At 35.0% G+C, this 17918-nt stretch overlaps 1 pseudogene; it reads left to right on the forward strand.

Moving 5' to 3' along the window:
* Positions 1-16834: 16834 nt before the first annotated feature.
* On the forward strand, positions 16835-17644 carry LOC143389112 (uncharacterized; annotated as a pseudogene).
* Positions 17645-17918: the final 274 nt, after the last annotated feature.

Genomic DNA, 17918 nt, shown 5'->3' on the forward strand with positions numbered 1-17918 from the left:
GGAACTAACCACACAAATTCAATCCGCAAAGAATGAGCTTTATCAGGAGATAGAGGTGTTAAAAAAATATCAAGCTGCAATCATAGAAATGCAAGAAACCATAAATCAGATTAAAAGCGCTAGTGAGAATATTACAAACAGACTGGATCAAGTAGAAGTCAGAACATCAGATAATGAAGACAAAGTTTATCAAACTGAAAAGAATATAGTCAAGACAGAAAAGATGCTGAAATCTCACGAGCAATCTATCCAAGAGATATGGGACCTCATCAAAAGACCTCATCTGAGAGTCATTGGGATAGAAGAAGGCACAGAGAATCAATACAAAGGAATGGATAGCATACTAAGAGAGATAATACTAGAAAACTTCCCAGACATGAAAGATGGAGTGGATTGCCAAATCCTGGAAGCTTACAGGACCCCAAACATCCAAAACCATAATAGACCAACTCCAAGACACATAATTATGAAGATAGCTAACATACAGGACAAGGAGAGAATACTAAAAGCTACGAGAGAAAGGAGGCAGATTACATTTAGGGATAAACCAATTAGGTTAACGACTGATTTTTCATCACAGACTTTGAAAGCGAGAAGATCCTGGAACAACGTATTTCAAACACTGAAAAATAATGGATTTCAACCAAGAATCCTGTATCCAACAAAACTAAGCTTCAGATTGGACAATGAAATTAAAATATTTCATGATAAACAAAAGCTAAAAGAATTCACAGCTAGAAAACCAGCACTGCAAAGTATGTTGAGCAAAATATTACAAGAAGAGGAATTGAAAAATAGCACCCAAAATTAACAGTGGGAGGTATCTCAGTAAAGGGGGAGAAAAATAACCAAAGAGGGAAAACTAACCAATCTAAAATAAATAAATAAATAAACATGACTGGAAGTACAAACCATATTTCAATTGTAACCTTAAATGTTAATGGCTTAAATTCACCAATCAAGAGACATAGGCTAGTAACCTGGATTAAAAAAACAAATCCAACAATATGCTGCCTTCAGGAGACTCACATGATAGGTAAAGACATACACAGACTGAAGGTGAAAGGGTGGGAAAAATCATACCACTCACATGGCCCTCGGAAGCAAGCAGGAGTGGCCATTCTCATATCGAATAAAGTCAACTTCAAACCTAAGGTAATCAAAAGGGATAAAGAAGGACACTATATACTGTTAAAAGGAACCATCCACCATCAAGACATAACAATTATCAATTTGTATGCACCAAACAATGGTGTGCAACGTTCATAAAACAAACTCTGCTCAAGTTCAAGAGTCAAATAGACCACAACACAATTATTATGGGGGACTTCAACACACCACTCTCGCCATTGGATAGATCCTCTAGACAAAAGCTCAACAAAGAAGTTATAAAACTCAATAACACAATCAATAACCTAGACTTAACTGACATATATAGAATTTATCAACCGTCATCAAGTGGATACACATTCTTCTCAGCAGCACATGAATCCTACTCAAAGATAGAGCATATATTATGCCATAGGGCGACTCTCAGTAAATATAAAGGTGTGGAGATAATACCATGCACCATATCTGACCATAATGGAATAAAACTGGAAATCAATGATAAAAGAAGGAAGGAAAAATCCTGCATCACCTGGAAAATGAACAATATGTTACTGAATGATCAATGGGTTACAGAAGACATAAAGGAGGAAATCAAAAAATTCCTAGAGTTAAACGACAATACAGACACAACATACCGGAATCTATGGGACACAATGAAAGCAGTTTTAAGAGGGAAATTCATTTCCTGGAGTTCATTCCTCAAAAAAAGAAAAAACCAACAAATAAATGAACTCACACTACATCTTAAAACCTTAGAAAAGGAAGAACAAAACAACAGCAAACATAGCAGAAGACAAGAAATAATTAAAATCAGAGCGGAAATCAACGAAATTGAAACAAAAAAAAACATTGAAAAAATTGATAAAACTAAGAGTTGGTTCTTTGAAAAAATAAATAAGATAGACAGACCCTTAGCCATGCTAACGAAGAGAAGAAGAGAGAGAACGCAAATTACTAACATACGGGATGAAAAAGGAAATGTCACAACAGACACTACAGAAATACAGAAGATAATTAAAAAATATTTTGAAACCCTATATTCCAATAAAATAGAAGATAGTGAAGATATTGATAAATTTCTTAAGTCATATGATCTGCCCAGATTGAGTCAGAAAGACACTCACAATTTAAACAGACCAATAACAAAAGAAGAAATTGAAGAGGCCATCAAAAGACTACCAACTAAGAAAAGCCCGGGACCGGATGGGTATACAGCAGAGTTCTACAAAACCTTCAAAGAAGAATTAATTCCAATACTTTTCAAGCTATTTCAAGAAATAGAAAAAGAAGGAGCTCTTCCAAATTCATTCTATGAGGCCAACATAACCCTGATCCCAAAACCAGACAAAGACACTTCAAAGAAAGAAAACTATAGACCAATATCTCTAATGAACTTAGATGCAAAAATTCTCAATAAAATCCTGGCGAATCGAATGCAAAAGCACATCAAAAAAATTGTACACCATGATCAAGTAGGATTCATCCCTGGGATGCAAGGCTGGTTCAATATACGGAAATCAATAAATGTTATTCACCACATCAATAGACTTAAGGATAAGAACCATATGATCATCTCAATAGATGCAGAAAAAGCATTTGACAAAGTACAGCATCCCTTTATGTTCAAAACACTAGAAAAAATAGGGATAACAGGAACTTACCTCAACATTGTAAAAGCTATATATGGTAAGCCTCAGGCTAACATCATTCTAAATGGAGAAAAACCTAAGGCATTCCCTCTAAAATCTGGAACTAGACAGGGATGCTCTCTCTCACCACTTCTATTCAATTTAGTTCTTGAAATGCTAGCCAGAGCAATCAGACAGACAAAAGAAATTAAAGGCATAAAAATAGGAAAAGAAGAACTTAAATTATCGCTATTTGCGGATGACATGATAATATACTTAACAGACCCAAAAGGGTCTACAAAGAAACTGCTAGAGTTAATAAATGAATTCAGCAAAGTGGCAGGATATAAAATCAACACGCCTAAATCAAAGGCATTCCTGTATGTCAGCAACAAAACTTCTGAAATGGAAATGAGGAAACCCATTCCATTCACAATAGCCTCAAAAAAAAAATAAAATACTTGGGAATCAACCCAACAAAAGAGGTGAAAGATTTATACAATGAAAACTATAGAACCCTAAAGAGAGAGATAGAAGAAGATCTTAGAAGATGGAAAAATGTACCCTGTTCATGGATAGGCAGAACTAACATTATCAAAATGGCGATAATACCCAAAGTTCTCTACAGGTTTAATGCGATGCCAATCAAAATCCCAACGGCATTTCTTGTAGAAATAGATAAAGCAATCATGAAATTCATATGGAATAACAAAAGACCCAGAATAGCAAAAACAATTCTAAGCAGGAAGTGTGAATCGGAAGGTATAGCGATACCAGAGTTCAAACTGTACTACAGAGCAATAGTAACAAAAACAGCGTGGGACTGGTACCAAAACAGGCAGGTGGATCAATGGTACAGAATAGAGGACACAGAAACCAATCCACAAAATTACAATTTTCTTATATTTGATAAAGGGGCTAAAAACATGCAATGGAGGAAGGATAGCATCTTCAACAAATGGTGCTGGGAAAATTGGAAATCCATATGCAACAAAATGAAACTGAATCCCTTTCTCTCGCCATGCACAAAAGTTAACTCAAAATGGATCAAGGAGCTTGATATCAAATCAGAGACCCTGCACCTGATAGAAGAAAAAGTTGGCTCCGATCTACATATTGTGGGGTCAGGCTCCAAATTCCTTAATAGGACGCCCATAGCCCAAGAGTTAATAACAAGAATAAACAAATGGGACTTACTTAAAAAAAAAAGTTTTTTCTCAGCAAGAGAAACAATAAGAGAAGTAAATAGGGAACCTACATCCTGGGAACAAATCTTTACTCCCCACACTTCAGATAGAGCCCTAATTTCCAGAATATACAAAGAACTCAAAAAATTAAACAATAAGATAACAAATAACCCAATCAACAAATGGGCCAAGGACCTGAACAGACACTTCTCAGAAGAGGACATACAATCAATCAATAAGTACATGAAAAAATGCTCACCATCTCTAGCAGTCAGAGAAATGCAAATCAAAACCACCCTAAGATACCATCTCACTCCAGTAAGACTGGCAGCCATTAGGAAGTCAAATAACAATAAGTGCTGGCGAGGATGTGGGGAAAAGGGTACTCTTGTACATTGCTGGTGGGACTGCAAATTGGTGTGGCCAGTATGGAAAGCAGTATGGAGACTCCTGGGAAAGCTGGGAATGGAACCACCATTCGACCCAGCTATTGCCCTCCTTGGACTATTCCCTGAGGACCTTAAAAGAGCATACTATAGGGATACTGCCACATCAATGATCATAGCAGCACAATTCACAATAGCTAGATTGTGGAACCAACCTAGAGACCCTTCAATAGATGAATGGATAAAAAAAATGTGGCATCTATACACAATGGAGTATTATGCAGCACCAAAAAATGACAAAATCATGGAATTTGCAGGGAAATGGATGGCATTAGAGCAGATTATGCTAAGTGAAGCTAGCCAATCCTTAAAAAACAAATTCCAAATGTCTTCTTTGATTTAAGGAGAGCAACTAAGAACTGAACAGGGGGAAAGAGCATGAGAAAAAGATTAACATTAAACTGAGACGAATGAAAGGAGGAAAAGGGAGAGGGAAGGGAAATTGCATGGAAACGGAAGGAAAACCACATCATTATATGAAATCACATATATGAGGTTGGGAGGGGAAAGGGGGGGAGGGAGAGAATGGAACAACAACAGATGAGGTAGAGAGGGAAGATGGGAGGGGAGAGGAGGGGGGATAGTAGGGGATAGGAAAGACAGCAGAATACAACAGTCACTAATATGGCATTATGTAAACATTGTGAATGTATAACTGATGTGATTCTGCAATTTGTATTTGGGGTAAAAATGGAAAAGCATAACTCACATTAATCAAATGTATGAAAGATGAAAAAAAAAGAAATATATATTTTAATCAAATACAAGGGAGATGTATTACATAACAGAAAATTTGGAATACTTTAAAATGTATGAGGGGAAAAAATTTTGAAAAATGAACTTGCTTTTTGATAACTTGAATCTACTTTATTTGCCATGCTGGAGTTCTAATCTCGGACCTCAAGTACGCCAGGCAAGTGCTTTCTACCACTGAAATATATCCCGACTCCCCATCTTAGTCTTTTATCAGTAAATGTCTATATGGTTATCATTCAATTACAAAGATTCTAAATGGAACTTATGTGTCAGTCATATTTTATTTTACTCGAATTTATTTAAATTGAATATTTGAAATTTCACATTATATAAAGTACTTGAAGAATTATAACATATGTGCTGAATCTGACTAGGATTTTTTACAATATGAGATGTCCCCTAAAGAACAGGGCCATATATGGTACAAGTCACTTAGAAAGACTCTTTGACATTAACTTTGTGGACAAATTTAAATTATGATACATGGGATTGTGATAGTTAAGCCCAAGTGACTCCATTTTGTAAAACAGCCATGCCAAGTAGAAAGGTCATGACTGGGGCAAGTTGTTCTTTTCCTTTGCTATAGAAACCCTTAAGAACACGGAAATACCTAACGGGGCTTTGTTTTGTAACTAGGGTTTTTGTAAAGGGGCTCTGTTTCTGTAACTGGGTTGACTGGGCTAATTGTGATTGGTAAAGCTTCCCGCCACCTGACAGCAATCTTCCCCTTCTGTCACTTGGTTTGCTTGCATTGGCTAAACACCCAAACGTCCCTTTTGTGGTTTTCTGGCTTAAAAGGAGTCCCCTTCCAATTATTCAGGGCTGATCAGGGAACAGACTTTATGTTCCTGCTCAGTTGCCACCTGTATGCTTCAATAAAGGCTTGATTCAATTATATGTGAGTGATCTGGAAGTCAATTTATGAAACCCTGGGACATTGCTTTAACTATAATAGGATAATTTTGAGCATTCTAAATTTATTTTTTTTTATGTTTTTGTCAGTCAGCTTTGCATTCCTATGATCAAAATACCTGACAAAAACAAATGAGAAGAGAAGTTTATTTTGGCTCACAGATTCAGGGTTCTCAGTATTTTGTTGGTCAACTCCATTGCTCTGTGCCCCAAGGCGAAACAGAACATCATGGCAGAGGGTATGGTGGAGGAAAACTGCTCAGCTTATGACAGCCAGAGAGCAGAGAGCCAGTGTGGGACAGGGGAAAATATGAACCCAAAGGTACACCCCAGTGACCTACTTCCTCCTGCCACAATCTGTCTGCTTACAGTTATGCTTAGAATAGTTTTCCTTTGGAATTATTAATCTATCAAATAGATTTTTCAGCTAATTAGATTAGAGTTATTATATTTTAATCACATCACCTCTGAACATTCCTGCATTGTCTCACACATCTATTTGAAGGATACCTCATATCCAAATCATAACAATGGTTTTAAATACATTTTAATATATTTGGGGGAATTGACTTGTGAGCAACTGAGGTAACAGCTTTGTACCTAAGTATATTGTAGTTAAACAATAAGACTGCTTAATGGCAAAACAATAAACAGTGACTCTAGTTAAGGTGAAAAATAGAACTCAGTTATAATAAAAGAGTGGGTTTCAAATAGAGGCAAATAGAAGATTTAAACAATATTTGAGAGTCATTTGCTAAATATTTATAGACTCTGTTACACCAGATGTTCTGATCAGTAGGGGAAAATAATTTATGTGAGGGGGTATAAGTTTTCTTCTTCTTTCAAGACTCCAAGATACTATCTTGTTCTGCAGGCTCTGGAGTCAATTGAAGGACAGATGAGATAGATTTCAAAACCAGGGAGAGGGAAATTGCAGACTTCAAAATCGTGAGGGACAACATTGTACTTTATTCTTTGTTCTGACAATAAATATATAGGTAGCAGATTAAATTGTGGTTTGTAAATGTGTATGTGACAGGAACATAAATAGAGCTTGATAACCAAGACAATAAAACATATTTACTAACTTTAAGTCATGGCTTTAAAAAATTGGAAAATACTTTTCCAAGTAAGATAACATAATTAGAGAAGGAATTTTCTATTTGAATTGGGAAATAGTAGGTGAAGTTGAATGTCCCAGTAGTGGAAAACAGATGAGCAATAAGATAGCAGGCTACTGCAGAGAAGGATCTGGAAATGTCAAGAAACACTGTGTCACCATTTCTTTCCTGGTGAGGTATTATTTACCTTCGAAATCTCATTCCAAGTCACTTCCTCTAAATATTTGATCCAACTCCTCATTTTGGATTTTCATTCCACATAGTCTATATTGTTATTAGAATTTAATAATTACTTAATTTTGAATATGTCTGCTTTTCTCACTATATTCTTGGTTTTTTGAAGTTAGTGACTGTAACTTGTCAATATTTATAGCTCAAATGCTGAAGACTGAACCTGAGGTCTAGTATATAGAACACTTTAATGCTTTGCTGAATTAATTTTAACTAAATGCATTGTAAATCATATCAAAAAATCTTGTCTTTCTTGCATTGCCTTGATTCTGTCTCATTTTGGTCCTTACATTCTTTCCTTGCTCATTTCCTTACATCCTGCTGCATTGTAAAGTGTTTTTGATTTTTTTTTCTTTTATGGATTCCTGGACTCTTGGAAAATACATTATGTACCATGGAACTTTGAAATTCGTGTATCCAGTATATCCAGCACAATATTCAGCACTTGGTATGTGTTCAGTGAACACTTGAAAAAACAAGTGAATGGATAGTTGGATACATTAATAAGTTAACATTTAAAACCTTTCAGAACAATCATGTAAGGCAATGTTTTAGTCATTTTTTTAAAAAGGCCTGACAAGAAAAATTTTAGAGGAGGAAAAGTTTATTTGGCACTCATGGGTATGGTGGTCTCTGTCCACAGAGAGCCATCTCCATTGTGCTGGGTCCAAGTGAGACGGGACATCATGGAGGAAGGTTGTGGCAGAGGAAAGCAGCTTAAATAAATGACAATCAAGAAACAGAGTGCTCACCAGGAACAAAATACATATACCCCAAAGGTATACCCCTAGTGACCCTCCTCCTTCAGCCACACCCTACCTGCCTACAGTCACCACCCAGCTGATCCCTATCAGGAGATTCTAAACTTCCTTGCTCTGTCTCACACATGACTTTTGGGGGACACCTAACATCTAAACCATAACAGGCAATTACATTGTAAACCAGGATTATAAAATTTTCTATTATATAAAATACATTTTTCATTTATGCTTTTATTTGAATCATAAGAGGAAAAGATAAATTGTCTTTATATTATCTGGTTAGCAACTGATTCATCTTTATCATCTTCAAATTAAGTTTCATAGATTCTATGATTCTTATTTCATGACTAATACATTTTATGGCAAATTGCTTTTTTTTTTTAAACAGACATAAACAAACATTTATTTCTCACAATTCTATGGGCTGGGAAGTCCAAGATTGGACAAATTGTTTTGAGGAAGGCAGAATGGTAATCAAACTAAATTTTCCTTGAGTAGCTGATTAATTTGCTTGGAAAGCCAAATTCTTACGTAGTTTTACACTGTTAGCATGTATGTTTTAAATGCTGCATTTACAATTCAGAATGTAACCATATCCTTTCCATATAGGTCCTGATTAAATGATTTAAACTACCTCTCCTCAAATTAAATATGATCATGTTCCAGGTCAGCTTAAAACCCACTGTGATCTCATCACTGTTTATAGAAGAAATTAGTACAGGCTTCCTGGCATGGCCTCTGTGCTCTTTCATAATCTCATCCTAACCCATTTCTGGTTTAGTCCCCATAAATCCTATCATTCATGTTTGATAGCCACCCTGCACTTCTTCCAATTCCCTGCCGGTGTTAGATCCTTCAAAGAGGAGTCTTCCTGTTTATTCTCATGTCCATTTTATTTTCCTAGTCCAAGGATCTATTTTTTTCTCAAACTATATTGTGACAGTAGTTCCAAATTGTTCCATATATGTTTTGAAATTAGTGTTGTAGAGTACAACTGGGGCAAATATTTCAAAATAAAATTCTAAAATTGGGTTTCACAATACTTCAAGAAATTTGTATAACTCACAAGAAAAAGACCCAAAAAGATATTGGCATAATGTGACCTGTTCTACCCTCCAACTTCACATCTATGGATTCATTATCTATTTTCAGCCACCATCCTCTAAGGGTTCCTTTTTCATTTCCTTGAAAATATCATGCTTCCTCAGGTCATAGTGTTTCCTTTAAATTGAATATTCTTCTGGAATACCTCCTTTTATTTGTTTAACCACATTTTATGTTTCAAATATTAACTTAGAAATTAGGACTATTTACTTTGCATTTCTTCTTGAAAACCAGAGAATTTAAAGAGGATCACTGTTCCTTAACACAAACAAACAAACAAAAATATTCCACGTTCATGATTTTTCTTTAGCTGGAGTACTGAAGCAATGATACAAACCATACCCCAAAATCTATGGAGAAGCCTGTAAGGGGAAAAGGAGATGTGAACATGTTCTCACCCAGGATCCTGCAGCAAGGCATGGGTGAGGATATGGCTGGAGTTGCTAACAAATTGGTAGAGATGACTGTGCCCTAACTAACATATTTAGAGAACTTTGGTGCTGAATAGAGGGAGTTTATGCCTATTTGCAGATTTTTCTATGTGGATCTTATATGATATAGAAAGATTGGCTGAAGTTATATTTTTTAAAAAAAAAAAAGGTTCTCTAATGTTGTAGGCTTGAAAAGGGCAATCACAGCGATGTCAGGAGCCCATTCTGACACTCTGACCCTATTCCCCTTTCCCACAAAACAGATTGAAAAAGAAGACTCACATGCCATGTTCCTAAAACATTAGTGATGGCTGGTGAGAGAAATTCTTTACAAGTGGTAGAAATATAGGCTGGGCCCTAACTGCAGTTGTAATACCAGTGGAGACACTGAGAAGTCCAGAACTAAACCAGTGCCCCCTGCAGAGACACAGTGTTTGCCTATGATTGAGGCTTAATAAGAATAATGGGGAATGTTCCCCACAGACTCTGCCACCAGACTAAAAGCTAATTACTACCAGGTAGCAGAGTAAAACTTTTAGAAAAGAACCAGGAGAAGAATAAGACTCTACGGGGCCAAGGGAGGGGGACAAGTCTTTAAGGCACATTGCAAAGAGAAGATCTAAACTTGAGAGTTTAGCAGAAATAATAAAATCATATTAAGAAACCCTTCTCAATCCTAAATACTGATAATCACTACAGGAATTTGATAACCAGGGTGCTCTAAAGTTAACAATAACAACAAAAGAAATGGAATTAAGTGCAACTCCTGACTCTAGCATGAGAGGCATGCCAATTATTTTTAACTCACCCCCAAATGAGACACTTTAACTATGTCTTTATTGTCTCACATAAGGTGTCTGCTTCTTTCAACCAAACATTACAAGGTTTATGAAAAAGCAAGGAATAGAAAGGAAAACCTGCCAAACGACAAAAAATAATTGAAAGAGACAGGCAGATATTTGACACTGACACTGGAAGCTTCTGAATAGAATTTCAAAATATGTATAATAAACACAAGAAAGGCCTTCATGAAGAATGTGGACATAATATGGGATCAGATGGGTCATTTTAGCATTGATATGGAGTATTTTAGATGGAAACATACAAAAATACCACATTATCACTATAGCAAAGATAAGGAGTGTCTTCAATGTATTTTTTTAGTAAATTTGATTCATTTAGCAAATATGACTTAATAAATATGATTCATTATGTCAAAGACAGGCCAAAACAAAATATGAGAACACAGAACAGAGTTCTAATGGTAATGGAACAATGTCAAATGTTCTAACAAACTTTTCAAATCTCAGAAGAGAGAGAGCAGGGAGAAGAAATGTTTGGGAAAATAAGGGACACAGATTTTCTTTAATTAATGATACACATTAACCACTGTTAGCCACATGTGTGTATATAGACACAGACACACACACACACACCCCTAGGCGTATCATATTTAAATTGCTGAAAATAAATACAAATGATAGGAAATAAACAATGAAAAGTATTAAATTCTTTTGTTTATGCTTGTTATTAAATAACTCTAATGCAAAATAGTGATATATATCACAGGGATGTATGAACACAAATAAGGTACATTTAAAGCTCATGTGAAATTAAATGTCTGAGCACAATGGAACAATGCATGGAAGGAACAAATTGATATATTATGTTGTAGGCAGTTTATTCAAAACATCAAAAAGAATAACATTACCCTAAGTAGAAATTAAATTATTTAAAATGTCTTTTAAAAGCTAGGGATGACATGAACTTTTTGAAATTTAAACATAATAACTCAGTAGTGGAATATTCAGTAAGTTCAGAAGAAGGAGTTAATTCTGTGTTACATACACTTATTTTACTTTATGTGCTTATTTCAGCTCATAGTAATGATATTAGGAAATGGCTTATTTGTAAATGTCATTCTCCACAAATTATAAATGCCATCAGGACTGAGGACACAGATGGTTGTACATCAGATTGCATCCCCACAGACTAGACTGTACAATAGACTTGATAAATATTTGTTGAATAAACAAATAAAATCTACCTGCCTTTGCAAGCAATTTTCTTTGTCACCGATGCCCTTAGTCCTTTTTATTACCTGAAAATGAGTTCCCAGGTTTTTAAGACACGTTACCTATTTCCTTCACAACTAGTTTATACAATCTCTTTATTTAGTATTCACTGCATATAGTTTGCTAGGTCTGCCATATCAAAGTAAAATAGATCAGGTGGCTCAAATAGTAGAAATTTGTTTTCTCACAGTTCTGAAGATTGGAAGTCTAATATTAAGGTGTTGGTAGCTTTGGTTTTTCTTCAGGCTTCCTCCTTTGGCTTACTGATAGCTGTCTTCTCCCTTTGTCTTCACGTGGTCTTCCCCTTATTCAAGAGGATCTCCCTGTGTATTCAAATGTACTCTTTTTATAAGAAGACCAATCTAACTGGATTAGGACCCACTACAATGACCTCATTTTATTGTAATTAGTGCTTTAAAGGTCCTACCTCTAAATACAGTCATATTCTAAGGTACTTGAGGTTAGGGTTCCAACTTATGAATTTTGAAGAAAAGTAATTTAATCCTTAATACTTACTTTCTGTCTGTGACTGTGAAGCAATAGTAGGGTGTAGACAGGTCCAATTATGACCAAGAAATGGTGCCTGACTTAAAGGAATGCAACATAGTTTGTTGATAATTGAATAATCCAATATTCGCAATGCAAAAAAAATTGTGTCAATTGGGACTGGGGATGTGGCTCAAGTGGTAGAGCACTCGCTTAGCATGCTTGGGGCACTGAGTTCGATTCTCAGCACCACATAAAAATAAAATAAAGATATTGTGTCCACCTAAAACTAAAAAAATAAATATTTTTAAAAATTCATATCAATAGAGTTAAAGGCTTTTGATGACTTCTAGAATGAATGGATATGTAAAACAATTGGAAATTTTTACTTATTGCAGACATATCATTTAATGTTTTGATTTTGTTGAGGATTTTAGCAACAGATATTGCTTCATTTAAAAAAAAATTTGTAAAATAAATACAAATGGCATTTGTAAAATTAAGTACATAATATGGTTTTCATGTGCTCATTTGGCATGTTTGGTGTAATTTGTAATTACTATGTACACAAGTATACTATCTAGAAGCAGCTGAGATCTGGTGTAATTACCCATTAACTATAATTATTATGATAAAATTAACTACAAAAAAAGAGTCACAGAGGCATAAGTATTCCTTGTCATCATAAGCTAAGGATTCAAACATATCTATGGAAAATTAGTGTTGTTATGGATTTCAAAGTACATTAGAGCTTATGTTTCCTTTGGTATTGTGAAGAATAATACGACATGCTCTCTTGGACCATTGATGAGGATGTTTTCCTTCCACCCAGCTTCCCAGTTCCTAAGGTACATGGACCATGATACAAGGGAGTCCTAGATTGCTAACACTTATGTTGCTCTAGCTGTACACAGTACTGAAAAGTGACATTAAGAAGTCTCAGACCTCCCGTTCTGTAAATTGTTTCTTAATTCTGTTGATTTCTTCCTTTGCTATGCAGAAGCTTCTAAGTTTGATATAATCCCACTTGTGTATTTTCACTCTGGTTTCCTATGCCTTTGGGGTCCTATCTAAAATTTGTTGCCTACACCAATTCTTAAAAGAAGTGTTTCTTCTTTTTTTCTTGTAGTAATTTTACCATTTCAGGATTAACATCTAGGTCTTGATCCATTTGAGTTGATTTTTGTTTACAGTAAGAAGAGGGATCTAGTTTCTTTCTTCTCCATATGTTCATTCATTTATGTTAGCACCCTTTATTGAAGAAACTATCTTTTCTCTACTGCATATTCTTTGGTGCCTGAGGATAAGTACCAGTTAAAACAATATGATACGTCTAAAAATGACTAAGAGTACAAAATATCCAACACATATAAATTATTAATGATTGAAGAGTTGTAAATGTTTGTTAGCTTTATTTGATAATTACATAATATAATATGATGTATTAAATTACTAATAAAGTATTCCCATAAAGATGTACAAATATATATCATTTAAAAAAGAAGTCTAAGATGTAAGGGTGACTCAGAGAGACTAAAAAAAAAAAATAAAGTGAAGTCTAAAATTTAAAAATTGAAAGAATGAGATATGCTCAAAATATTTGGAAAAAAAAACTTGATGGAACTTCAAGAAGCACACAAATATTCATGGAATTAAATCTATAATTTAATATAAAATGTTTAAATAGAACTAGAGAGATAATAAGGATAGATATACTGATAAAGGAACTGAGGAACCAGGAAGTGTGTGTGTGAGAGGTTATCACAAAGATAAATAAGAGAGGGAAAATGATGAGAAAGAAAGAAAGATAATAGATATGAAGAAAAATAATTACATAGATATGCCTAATAGAAAATTTAAGAGAGGAAGATGGTAAGGGAGGCAAAAAGATAATATTAATAGAAATTGCAGTCAAAAGTGATAGGATAATTTGTTACTTTAATGCAAAAAATATTTGGAACCATGTCTTATACATAACATTAATTCTCATCGTACGAAAAATTGTAACGAGAAAAAAACAAACTTTAAGATATTTAGAAGAATATTTATATAGGACTATATGTAAGACTTCTTGTTGGAAAAGATTTCTTTACAGAAATAACTTTTAAATAAGACTATAAAGCACTGTAGACAAAGAAAATGATTGTCAAAATCTACAACATTAAAAATTAAAAACATTGATTCAGCAAATACTATTTTAAGTATTTGAAAAATAAATCATAGCTTATAAAATATTTGCACATAAATACACAAAAACAATAGAAGACTGTTATGCAAAATATATAAAGAATTTCCACAAATCGATTTAAAATAAACTAATGAAATATTTAATGGAAAAACTGGGCAAGATGTAAAAAAAAATTTTGAAGGAGAAACATAAATGAACCAGAAATATATGATAAAATGCATATAATATTAAGTAATAACTTTAAGACCTCTGAACTATTTAATTTTAGAGCACTTTTACTCTTTTTACATAATTCATCATTATTTCATTTCTTCCTTTGATATATTCAGCCTAGTCTGCTCCTGACAACAGTACATAACCATGGAACACAAATTCAATGGTCGTACACAGTTGATCATCTTCTACTTGTTTCTCACATTCATTCACAGGAGGATTCAATGGAACCTATAAAACTCTATTTCTTTTAAAAAAATATATGTAGTGAATAGTATGCACTACAAAATTTGACAATGAGAGGACCATTTGGCAGTGAGAGAGGAAGGTACTCTTTTTATCATTTGATTGCTATCTTTATCATTGAAACTGATCAGAATAAATTAATAGCAACACTAATACTAAGAAGATATTGAAACAAACAAGGGGGGGAAGATAAATGTAGCACTGTAATTTTACTATGGCCAAATTCCGCTTACCAAAACTGTACAAGTTCAAATGTGTCAAAAGATTACATTGTAATTAGTATTCCTATCTGTTCCTCACAACTCTTTAGCAGCATCTGCTTGTTTTAACAGTTGTATTTGTAATGCAATCTGTGCCGTGACAGACACTAACCAAAGTAAATCAGCAAAATGATTCTCTCTTCTTTTCCAACCTCAGGCTCTGGGCAATCAAAGAAACTATGAACATCTGTCTGGAATCTGATTGCCATGTTCACTGATTCAGTGCACCCAAATAAGCAACAATTAGTCTGTTCAGCCTGTGTCAAAAAACCCGTCAAGTTATTTCAAATTAAGACAGAATAAATTGAATCCAGTTGGCGTTATGCATATTTGTATGCAAAATTTAAACAAGCATCAACTGTGCTATATTATCTTCTATTTAAAAGCAAAATAAGAAAATATTTTTACATAATTCCAGAAATAATTATTACTCATCATTATTGTACTTACATCATTGTCCAGATATATTTCTTTGGGGCTGAAATTTTTTTTTCTAGTAAAATTAAGTGGACTTTTGTAGTACACTAGTTTTAAATAATGTAATTTTTCTTACACTCATTTATCTCATTTCCATTACTTAGCTAGAGGTACACAAACAGATTTCAGACCTTGAGATATGTGAATGCCCATCAATTATACTTTCAAAGATGAATTCTTTTCAAGTTAACATCTGGCATTTATTTCTTAAGTTTTCTACAATATGTGAATGACTTAAGTGATCAGGTGACAGATGTCCATCCCATTTATTGGAGAGCAATTTGTGCCTTTAAACTAAATTAGAGAATCTGAGTATTCAGAGAATTAGTGATACTCTTAGGAATATGACAGGATTTCAAAGAAGCTAGAATAATTACAATGGCATTAGTTATCTTCTGTCCCATTTTTCAACTCCCATAATTAAATGATGCCCAGTGTTCCAACTCTATTGAAGTTTGTTTGAAGTTACATAGAAAGTCACTAAACATACTATATACATCATCAAGTTTCAAAGAAGCTCCATAGTGATCTCTGTCTTTAAGTAGCACACCAGGTGAGACATAACTGAGGGGGAAAAATAGAAAATCACTTCACCAAGCTCTTAACTGTTTACTCTTAATGAGTCACAGTCTCCCACTTAGGATACTTCATCAGTGGAAGAAGGAGAAGGAGAATCTGAGAATCTGTGATTCTGACTGAACTTGGAAATAGAAACACTAAGAAAAGAAAAAGGAAAAATAAAACCATCAATAGTTTAGGAAATACAAACCAATATGACCTCTACTATAGTAGAGAGGAAATTTGAAATGACCACTGTCAAATATCTATCAGGATGTTGGCAGGATTGGGGGTGTGTGAATATTTGCCCGAATGTTAGAGCAGGATAGACTCTGGTAGGTCTCCACTTTACAAGAGCAGGAGAATTCGGTCTAACACAGCCTTAGAGGCACTTCTCTCCTTCCCTTCATCAAACCTGAATAAACACTAGGTGGCTGGATAAACACTGGGTTGGCAAATGGCACTGCCTGACAATTGTACTAAGTCATGTCTATGTAAATAAAGATTGATATTAATATTAATTGCACTTAAATATGATTATGTTAATTGTATAGTATATAATAAATACACTGTTGATTTTTATTTTATATGCATAATTTGTTACACATACATTTTTCTATGGATTGTAGCTGCTATTTTCAGGGATGAAACTCAAGTGGAGGAGAGGCAGGTGTCAGAGATTAAGAATCAGGGGAAGATGGCTGGAGTGGGGAGGGGGCACTGTGGCTGGTTTCACCACCATTGACAAAGTGAAGTGCAAGATCCAGGAAGATGATGCAGAGGAGTTTAGTGCCTCCAGGGGGAAGTGAAGGGGGAAAGGTAGGCCTGGGAAACACCTGAGGTGACCTCCTTGAACCATCGGATCCTACTGGTTGAAGAGGAGCTGGCTACTGCCCTGAAAAAGAAGGAGGAGGAGGAGAAGAGGAAGCTGCTGATGAGAGTCAGAGAGATATGAAGATTATTGAAAACCAGACTCTAAGACACTAAGTAAAGATGGAACTCCAGGAAATCCAACTCAAAGAAGCTGAGCACATGGCAAATGAAGCAGATAGGAATTATGCAAAGTGTGACTCATAATTTTTTGATTATTAGAGGAGATTTGGAGTGCAAAGAGGAATGAGCTTTTCTGGCAGAATCTGGCTGATGAGAGGTGGATGAACAGATGGATGAGGACCTGAACCGTCTGGGTGTTTCTGAAGAGAAGTACTCTGAAAAAGAAGACTAATATGACAGAGATAAAGGTTCTTACTGCTAAACTCAAGGCAGAAACCCATACTGAGTTTGCTGAGAGACAGGTGGCTAAACGGGAAAAGACAACTCATGACTTGGAAGATAAGCTGTAATGCACTGTAGAGAAGCATCTCTATACACAAAGGATGCTGGATCAGACTCTGTTTGACCTGAATGGGATGCAGAGCTCCCCAGACCTGTCCTGCTGCTGCTCCTTCCTCTGACCCTGATTCACCTGAGGCCAACCAGCTGGAAGGTCACCTTGAAACTAAGGGCTGATTTTTGATTGGAAGGCTGCTTTCTCTTTTTGACACCTCCTCTGCACCCGCCCCTCCTTGTATTTTTCACCAAAATGCCTCTGTATTTCCCCCAAGTTCCAGGTTTTTTTTTTAAACACTTCAAATAATTTACAGCTCTGACTCAGCAATCTATTTCCCTTCTTGCTTTTGGAAGGTAACTTTTCAGTCTAATCCATATTGCCCTCTGCAGAGAGGAAGG

The sequence above is a fragment of the Callospermophilus lateralis genome, chromosome 11 (assembly GCF_048772815.1).
Source record: "Callospermophilus lateralis isolate mCalLat2 chromosome 11, mCalLat2.hap1, whole genome shotgun sequence".
Classification (NCBI taxonomy): domain Eukaryota; kingdom Metazoa; phylum Chordata; class Mammalia; order Rodentia; family Sciuridae; genus Callospermophilus; species Callospermophilus lateralis.